At 36.3% G+C, this 9,591-nt stretch overlaps 1 long non-coding RNA gene across 1 annotated transcript; it reads right to left on the reverse strand.

The window, feature by feature from the left end:
- Positions 1-562: 562 nt before the first annotated feature.
- LOC125778103 (uncharacterized) lies at positions 563-8,938 on the reverse strand. The gene is made up of 2 exons (XR_007422490.1): positions 8,615-8,938; positions 563-1,842 (listed from the first exon to the last, which is right to left on the reverse strand). It is a non-coding gene; the product is annotated as an uncharacterized LOC125778103 (long non-coding RNA).
- Positions 8,939-9,591: the final 653 nt, after the last annotated feature.

Consider the following 9,591-nt stretch of genomic DNA (forward strand, 5'->3'; position numbering starts at 1 on the left):
ATTAGCTGTAAAGACTTGAGTTTCGCGACGTGTGTTGAGAAACGGCGAAATATTTGTGCGTTTGGAAGTTAACTTTGAAACTTGTAAATTTGCTTATTTTTATATATTATTTAATATTATAAAATATTTTTAATTTTCTTTATTATTTAGTATTATAAATATAATATTTATTTTTAATAATTAGCTGAATTAAATTATTTTATTTTTTATAAACTTTTAACAAAGTAATTTAGTCTTATTTTTTATTTTTTAGTTTGTAATTTTTTATATTTATTTCGACATATTTGGAGTTATGATATTATAGAAAATTTGTTATTTTTGCTGGTAAATTTAAGAATTTTCCGAATGCGCTTTTTAAGTATCGTTTGTTTCTAATTTTCGATTTATTATTATTTTTTTGTTGTATTTTATTTTATTTATTATAATTTTTTAATTTCGTATCTTATTTTTTTTAAATGTTGTTTAAATATTTTTTAAAATATTTTTTTAATATTTTGTTTAAATATTTTTTTAAATATTTTAAATTTTTTTTTAATATTTTTTTAAATATTTAAAAATTTTTTTTTCAAATATTTTTAAATTTTTTTGTTTAATTTTTTTTATTTCAATTTAATTTTTAACACACTTGTAGCCCGTAAGTGTATTTTTTGCACATTTAAATTTTTTTGTTTACGCCACCACTACACAAATAGCACAGAATTTTCGATTATTCACTACATTAGTTTCGCATTGCCTTTATTTATTCACTAAATTTGCTTTAAAATTTAACACTCGCACTTTCGCCAACACATACGCACACGCATTTAGCCGCGCACATGCATGAATATTCGTTCGAGTTAATTTTTCTCCACTTTGCCGACGTTGTTGGGCCAACACAGCAGCTGCTTATTGTTATGCGGCCACCCCATTCATGCGAGCGCCAACAACAACAACAAAACTGGTGTGCGCTTAAATTGTGTCTCCTAAATTCGCCGCAGTCGTCTTGCCTTGCCTCGGTTGCGCCGCTGCTTGGCTGAGTTGTGCGAAGAATAATGTGCAAGGACAAGCATTTAATAGTGTATGACTTTTGTTGTTGTTGTTGTTTCGGTGTGCTGTTTGGCTGCTGCTGTTGACGCTGACACCTCCAGCAGTAATAATAGCAATAATAGCAACAACAACAGTTCAGTCACTATGTCATTTGCATAAGCGCGTCACAAACGTCGAAGCAGCAGTATTAAAGAAGGCGCAGAAGAAGAAGAAGCACGCGAAGAAATGGTAGAAATTGTTAATGTAGGCGGGCCAAAGTTCGCTGGCTGCCTGCTGGGTTTAAGTTTTCGCGCAGATTTTTTTAAAAGCAATTTTGCCCCTCCGCTGCTCCCGCCATCACCACATGCCATTCATCAGCGCGTGATAACAATGCTGGGCCCACGCGCGCCTCATTTAACGACACACCCTTTATGCATACGCAGACATGTGTGCTGTGCACTTTTAAGAGGTTTTGTTATAATTTTTCTTGTTTTTTGCGTCTCGCAAATTTTCCTCAAGAATTTTCTATTTCTGTTTTTGTGTTTTTGCAAATTTTTCGCTTTTGTTTTTCGCCAAATATGCGTGTGATTTCGTTCGCTGTCGCCTTGACAGTGTGAGTTTCGTGCTTCGCCTTTAATTCACCATCTCAGCGGCAAGGTGAATATGTACATATGTGCGTGTATGTGTGTACTTGCATTTGTAATTGTCGCATAGCATGGCGTTCAAGGCCCTCAAGTGGGATTTGAATGGAATTGTTTTTCATTGTTTTGTCTTGCAATTTGCACTCATTTTCATTTTCGTGATAATTTTTTGTTTTTGACAAAAGCGTTGGCAACTCTGTAAAGAAAAAAAATAGATTTTCAGTAATATGAAATTTAATTTTTTAATAACAATTAGTATGTATTAAAAACTGTTTTAGTGAGTATGGGTGAAGTAATGGGGTTTACAGTAGACACGCTACAAAAGTAGACCGATAGGGATAGCAAATGGCGCCATATTTTTTCTGCTTTTTGGCATTTCTCTTCAGTAAGATATGCCATTTCATCCCGGAAAGATATACGATCCAATAACGAGTCGAAATTATTAAAATTTGCCACCGAAATTCGAAGTCAGTGGCCCCGAGATAAGCCCAGCTTATAAATACCCTGTCGGAAACAATGAGCCTTAGAAACTAGTTGCCTAACTCAGTAACTAAATTGTTTGTGGTATCAGCATACATATATTGCAGTAATTTATTTCCAGCTTTATTTTCTTTCAACCGGCAAGTCATACACTTGAGTCAGAGCGGCTTCAACGTTTGATTAAAAGAATTTAAATACTTTTAAAATACTTGACTTTTTTAAGCAGGAAAAACTACTTTAAAGCAGAATAGGACTAATATAAATATTTTAAGGGTATATTGTAAATACCTTTTACCTTATTAAAATCAACATTTTTCACTTAAATAGGCCATTAAACATTTTTTTCCTTTTACAAAATAAAAAAATCTGAAAAAACTCGACGAATTATTCCTAATCTTCCCGACGTCTTTTTTGTTATCAATATCTCTTTCAGCCAAGATATCGGCAGAGTTCATCTTAAACTATTTAGCTCCAAATAGGTACCATGTAAGGCAAGTACATTTCAAGGGATCGAAAAAAAGTTCTCAAGCATAATGGAAACATAAAAAAAAATTGTATGCAAGAGCGACAAGAGGCAAATATAGGCTTCATCGACCGGGCAAGAACAGTCTGTTGATATTCAATTGTATGGCTTTGAGAAAAGGTTAGGTTGGCTCGAAAATTGACGATGGAGTTGGTGCGGGAATATACTGTCCAGAGTTCGGCATAATGCAACCTTTTACGTTTGCCGGACCACTGCAGTATAACTCAAGCTGAGGTCTTTGCTATTGCGAAAGCCACGGAGCTGGCTTCTAATGCACCTGCAGGCAATTCCAGAGTCAACATCTACTTAGTCAGAAGTACACAACACTATTATTGGGATTCGATAGAAGAGACTTTAGGAACGTGTTAGGAATACTAACTGATCACTGTCTGGTAGCGACACACTTGTGGGCGATGCCAGATCCAAAAGACTGCAGAAAATGCCTAGAGTAGTTGTGCACTTGTACCGCATTGGCAAGACTATGCTGTAAGCACCTGCGGTCCCCACAGTATGATACACTGGAGGAGATATCAATTGAGGCCGCAGAGTCTGTTTAAATTCGTGTCAAGTGCAGTCGTCCTAAACGTTAGCTACCCCAATGATATTTCTCTGCTTCCATCGGCGGATACTGAGTCTCTTCCCGCAACCGCTGTCTCTTGATTCGCTGAACTACATCAGTGTCGACGTATATTTCGTGCAGCTTATCGCTTCATCGACTGCGGTACTCGTCGTTGCCAATGTGCACAATCTATTTTTAGGGCCGACTCATCAGATGTTGTCATCGTCCATTCCTCTACACCATATAGCAGGACAGGAATAATGAGGGACCTATGAAGCTTGGTCTTTGTTCGTCGAGAGACTTTACTTCTGAATTGTCTACACAGTCCAAAGTGTGTGATGTGTGACAGTCCAAAAAGTGATTTTGCATTGATTTTCAAGGCTGATTCGAGGTTTGACTACCAAAAAAATTAAAAAAAGAAACATTTACAAACGTTAACGTCGGTTGAATCGAAGTCAAGATTGATGATGAGGAAGATTTTGCTAAGTGTTTGTGGGATTGGCAGCGCATCTGCGACTATGAGCTACTCTCCTAAGGTCAAATTCTTAATTCAGACCTGTGCTGTCAATAAATGAACTACCTACAAATTGAAAATTTATTTCGATCAATAAGAAGAACGGCATTATGAATTTTTAAAATTGGAAATTGCTCCAAACAAGTAAGCAAGTTGAATTGCTGTATGGTTGAAGTTAAAGAACATATTTATAGGTTAATTTGCTTCAAATAATTTAAGGTATTTTTGCCAGCTCAAAATCTAATAATCAATGTGCAGAAGGGAGAAATTTGGCTAATAACTTTGAGAGATAGGTCATATATCCACCTATGGTATTTTCGTTAAGAATACTGTAAAGGCAGATCCTTGATTTAACTAAATTTCTACTCTCGATGTACAGAAAAACGCTTTTAGAGCATTTTCCACCTAATCTCTATAAACTTCTGTTTTCATTTTTAATTATAACACGAAAAGTAGAAGACACTCTACACATAAATACCTCGCTGTAATCCTCATTACTGAAATCACCCGCTTTATTGCCGCTATACGCAAGATTGAAGTATAATTTTCATGTTTTTTTTTTTGCTTCTTGTCATTTTGTTGTTTTGCCTTATTTTCCAACAAAGTTTGTTCACTCTGCTTGTTTAACATGATTGCCGACAACCCGTGTCGCATTGTCATGTGGCAATTTTTAACTGACAGCCGACAGTAAGTACATCACTCACGATAAAACAACAACAAAATTAATACATAGATAAAAAAAAACTTCTTGTAAACATTTCATTTTTTCGCATAAAGTGAAAAGTTAACGTGAAAATAGAGTATATTCTTATACAAGGGCATTTTATTTAAAAAGCGGGCATCAGAAGAAACGTCATTTGGACACTATTTTTATTATGGATTAAAACAATAATTTTAACTTTTATTTAAAAACACATTTTTTTTGCCAAATTGTATGGAAAATAATTGCTTGAAATCTAACAACCGAGACTGGTCTGATTTAAGAAGAAAAATGTAAATTTTACCTCTCTTTCTTATAATTTTCAACAGAAGCTTCACTTGAAATACACGTGTTTGTGGTACTACTTATAATGTGATTCAACTTAACTTATACCGGGTTTTTCAATAGGGATGATATGATTTCTAAGCCATTTTCGGTCATTTTTAATATGTTTGCATATATTTTTTCATTGTATTTATAAATGTTTACACTTTCATCATGGAAAGATATACGCCATAAGAACGTTTACAAGTTATTCAATTTTATTATCAAAATAAGCGTTCTCCAATAATAATTTTTTGTGCACTTATGCTACTTTATAGTCATAGTAATCGTCCATCTGTGCTCGCTATTCATCGAGTTGTTGAAAATTTGGAGCGTAGAGTTTCTCTACATAAGGCTCAAGTGCCAATAAGACTCAAAGTAATGAAAATATTGCTGCCGTTCAGGCAAGTGTTTCTGAAGGCCGCAATTTGTCGATTTTAAGATATTCTAAATAATTGTATCATACTGTATCATACCACACCCTGGTTAATTTCGAGAAAGCTTTCATCCATATAAAATTGTGCTCACTCAAGAATTGAAGCCTTGGACACCGTAAACGTCAGGAATATACTGTTTATGTCTTAAAACATCTTGACAACGACAACGAGGCTTACTTTTATCTGACTGGTGCTGTAATTAAACAAAAATGACGATTCTGTTGCCAAAAGAGAGTTACAGTACATTTATATTACCACTACTTTCATCTAATTTGACAGTTTGCAGAGGCCTTTCGTCTGCTGAAATCACCGGTCCGCACTTCTTTCAAAATGAGGCTAGTGACACCGTTACTGTGTCAATGGAGAGCAGTATAGATCGCTGATAACCAACTTTTTATCGCCGCAAATTGTAAGAAGTTGATCTTGACAACCGAAGTATTGCGAGAAAAATTCTGAGGCTCGATTTTTTCAAGAAATTGTAATAATGAATGGCGTTCAAGAAGTTGTAATTTAACATCATTAGACTACTTCTTGTGCGGTCATTGGTCTTTAGCAATAAACCAGACTCTCTTAAAGTCTTAGATATCAATATTGAACATGCTATTCATGACATATGATTTTTTTTAGTGGAAAAAGTACTCGAAAATAAGATTCACCGTATTCATTCGTGCAAAAGAAGTCGCTGAGGGGAGTGGATTTTATATTCAGAATTTAATTATATCAATTGTACTTCACAATATAAGGAGTTCTTGAAATATTTGTTTTAAGCAAATTTGGTTATTGTAGCTTAAGTGGTTTAAGAGATGTATACATTAAACTTATTAGACGGCGGGGCCACGTCCACTTTTTCAAAAAAAAAACTTGCCCACAGATGTGCCTTGCTATTGCGATCCTCTGTACCAAATTACAGCTTTATATCTTAATTTAGTACTTAGCTATGGCTCTTTATAGGTTTTCCGTTAATGGTGATATGTGGGATTCGAACTCGAACTGTGCTAAGGAACATACATACTAAGCTTCAGCTAAGTCAATCGTATTAAAAATACAAATTAATTTCTTCTTTAAAACTTAAATAATTTTTGTAATAATTAAATAATTTGAGTTTTATTTATAATTTCCGGGTGTTTTCTTGTCACAATGTATTACAGAAACGATACAATTTGAGGAAAAATCCATCTGAAGCGTGGATCTGGTTTGAAATTTTTTTAGACGCATTTTCCGCTATGAGTATCAGTTTTTATTTAGACAATATGTACATTTCATAAAACTAAATATTCAAACCTAAATTTATAATGGCGAGTTTGGTTGTGGTAGGGGCGAAAAATATATTTCCGCCAGATGGTGCTGGGCACAAAATGTTTTATATAAAATTTGTTTGCCTTTCTTTTAGTCCAAATATCACAAAAAACAAAACATTTATATCAATTATTCACTAGATAGCACAGCGAGACACTTCAAACAACTTCTGTTTTCCGTTTAATATTGAATTTATTTTCTCATTCAATTGGCAAAAAAATAAATACTTGCTTTTCAAAACAATGATGTTGAACTAAAATGAAAAACATCTTACAAAAATGAAGGTGACATAAAAAGCTCTATGAAACATATTAATATTTTTCAAAAATCTAAGACAAGATTGAAAGGAGAAATCTATCAATGACAACTATTCAGTCTCCTATATTGTTGCCTATTATTCATTCCATTTAGAAAAACACACATGTATTATTAAATATTCGTATAACACCAGCAAAGACCGATTTTTCATGCAAAGTTTCTACAACAATAGTGGAAGGAATCACTTATTCTACAACGCGTCCATAACTCAGTTTTTTTTGATTTTGTTCTGCATAAAAACATTAATTTTTTGCCACTAAATAGTATCTTGTATTAGAAATCATAAATTTTGAGATTTATATTAGATTGCTTTAAGCAGCTTTGTTGCTATTGTTTACACACAGTCGCCCAAGAGTATTTCATTCATTATTACGCTTGCTTGAGAAATGCTCACTGCTACTTTTTCAAAATTTCACTTTCTCTTTTCAAGTTTTCGCTGCCTTGCACTTTCATCATTTACCTTTATAGTAGATATACGATATATTTGATGGTGAGTTTTTCATTTAAGAATGTATTTTAAATTTTTTCTTCGAAAATGTTCGCTCTTATTTCTTGTTAAAGAAGCAGCGTAGAAATATTAACACGTTTTCGTTTTAAGTTTCGTTTCTCTTGAGAGACTTTACTTATAACATATTTCGCTGTCATGATTTCGTAATGCAACGCTGTCAACGCGCGTTTTGTTTTTGTTCTTATTGAATTTTTATTTTATTTTTTTTTGCATTTTGCACACGTTGGTGCATCCTCGAACACAAACACACACACACTCACACAACGCTGCGTTATCCACCAGACAGCCACAGTCAGCAGTCAACAGCAGTTTGCAAAAATGCACACAAACACACACACCCAAACAAACAGTTATGTGGAAAGTAGTGAAGTTGTGCTGTCATTAATGCTGCCACCAACGCTGCTGCTGCGACAAATGGCGTTGACAGCTGCTTTGACTGCAGTTCTTACATAAGACCGCTGCGTTGCGTATTTGTTATTTGGCTGTGTTTGCCTTTTCCAATGTGCTGGTGTGTGTAAATTGTTTTTACTTTCGCTTTTTTTTGCTATTGTTGTTGCACTTTTTTCGATTTTAGCACAAGAATATTTCACAGCAGATTACCTTAGCAAATTTCGCCTTTTTTCATTGTTTCGCACAGGCAACTTCACTCACTCTTGTTGTTGTTTTTATTGTTGTTTTTGCTTTTGTTGGCACAAAGTGTAACACAAACATGGCGAATTCGCACAGACTTGCTGGCTGCTGCCAATGCTATTATAGCCATTGCACACTGCAAAGGCAGCGAAACGAGGCGAGCAGCCACCATTGCGTATACGTAACATCCAAGCGTTTATTTGGGGGAAAAGCGCAGCGCTGCAGAACGCTTGGCGAACAAAGTGTGAATGTCAAAAATGTTGAAAACGCGTTTCAGTGAGCACAAATTGTGCGTTGCACGACGGAAATATGCACGCGCGCTGTCGTTATTGTTGTTGCCATTTGTTTGTGCCACATCTGCTGCAGGGAAGTCGTTGCTAAACTTTTTAACATTTTGCGCGATTTGTTTTTGTGTTGTACAAAATTTCTGAGAAATATTTTTTTCCTGCGTAATTTTCGTCGAGTTTTTCACAGCAAAAAGTTTAAAATTTTCCATTTTGAATTTTGCTCACTTTCGAAAATTTTGTTTACTTGCAACAGCAACGCGTCGCTTGCAACGCCTCGTCATGCTGCAAACTGAACATGAACAAGGGTATGCGTTTCGCAAACTTGAAAAGCGCACACACACACACGTACACATGTACAAGCAGAACAAAGGCGCTTGCACCAACACACTTACCACATGCCACACAACAATTCAACGCTTTGAGTGCGTCGTGCTGCCACATAAAAAACACCACACACACACACCTCAAACAACAAACTACCGTTATTTGTTTATAGCGCACATGCGGTCCGTCATCAATTCGATTGGGTGGTCCAGCGGCGAGCGGTCAAACGATAACGAACAACTAGCGAGCGAGCGAGCGCGCGACGAACGACAAGACGAACGAACGGACGCGGCGCGCATTTACCACAACAACTCTGTAGAGCATACACACACACGCAAGCACTGATTGCTTGTGTAGAATGCGCTTGGCTGGCGTTACCGTCTTAGCGTGTGTCCCGATTCATACTGAAACGCAGCATCAGCACTCGCCAGCATCGCAGCCTATGCGGCAAGCAGTCAGAAAATGAGGGATATTCCCAACGCCACTAAGAAAAGCGCATAACGGCGAGCCATACGATACGAAAAATTTCCCTTCATCACAACAAACACCCGTGTTTGACAACATTGCCAGCCGAGCCATGCCGTCGCAGTCGTCGCCAACAGCATCCGCGTGCATTTTTTCAAGGATAACTTCAGTCGCTGCTGCAGCTGCAGGATGAAGCGCGCTCCATGGCTAGCGCGGTGTCGCTGTTCGTGCAGTCGACGTCGGCAGCAAGGTGTGCCGCGACGTGTAGCTGCAGTGTGTGAAGGATATTTTAACAGTGCCTTAACAGCGCCAGTAGCTTTGTGCGCGCAGGCGCTCTTATGCTGAGCGCAAAGGCGCTGCGAGCGCTCAACTCCGGCGACCACGTGTTCACAACACTGCAGGCAAAGCTTTGCTCATTCATGATTTGTTTACTTTGAAGTTATAAATTACATATATACAGTTGTTGTTATTGTTGTTTTTCGGTTTATAAAATATGTTGTGTTTTATTTTGTTTTGGAGCCTAAGCACTCGCCGCGAGGAATGCACTTATTTGTTGGTAATTTGGGAGTAATACATATGA

The sequence above is a fragment of the Bactrocera dorsalis genome, chromosome 4 (assembly GCF_023373825.1).
Source record: "Bactrocera dorsalis isolate Fly_Bdor chromosome 4, ASM2337382v1, whole genome shotgun sequence".
Lineage (NCBI taxonomy): Eukaryota > Metazoa > Arthropoda > Insecta > Diptera > Tephritidae > Bactrocera > Bactrocera dorsalis.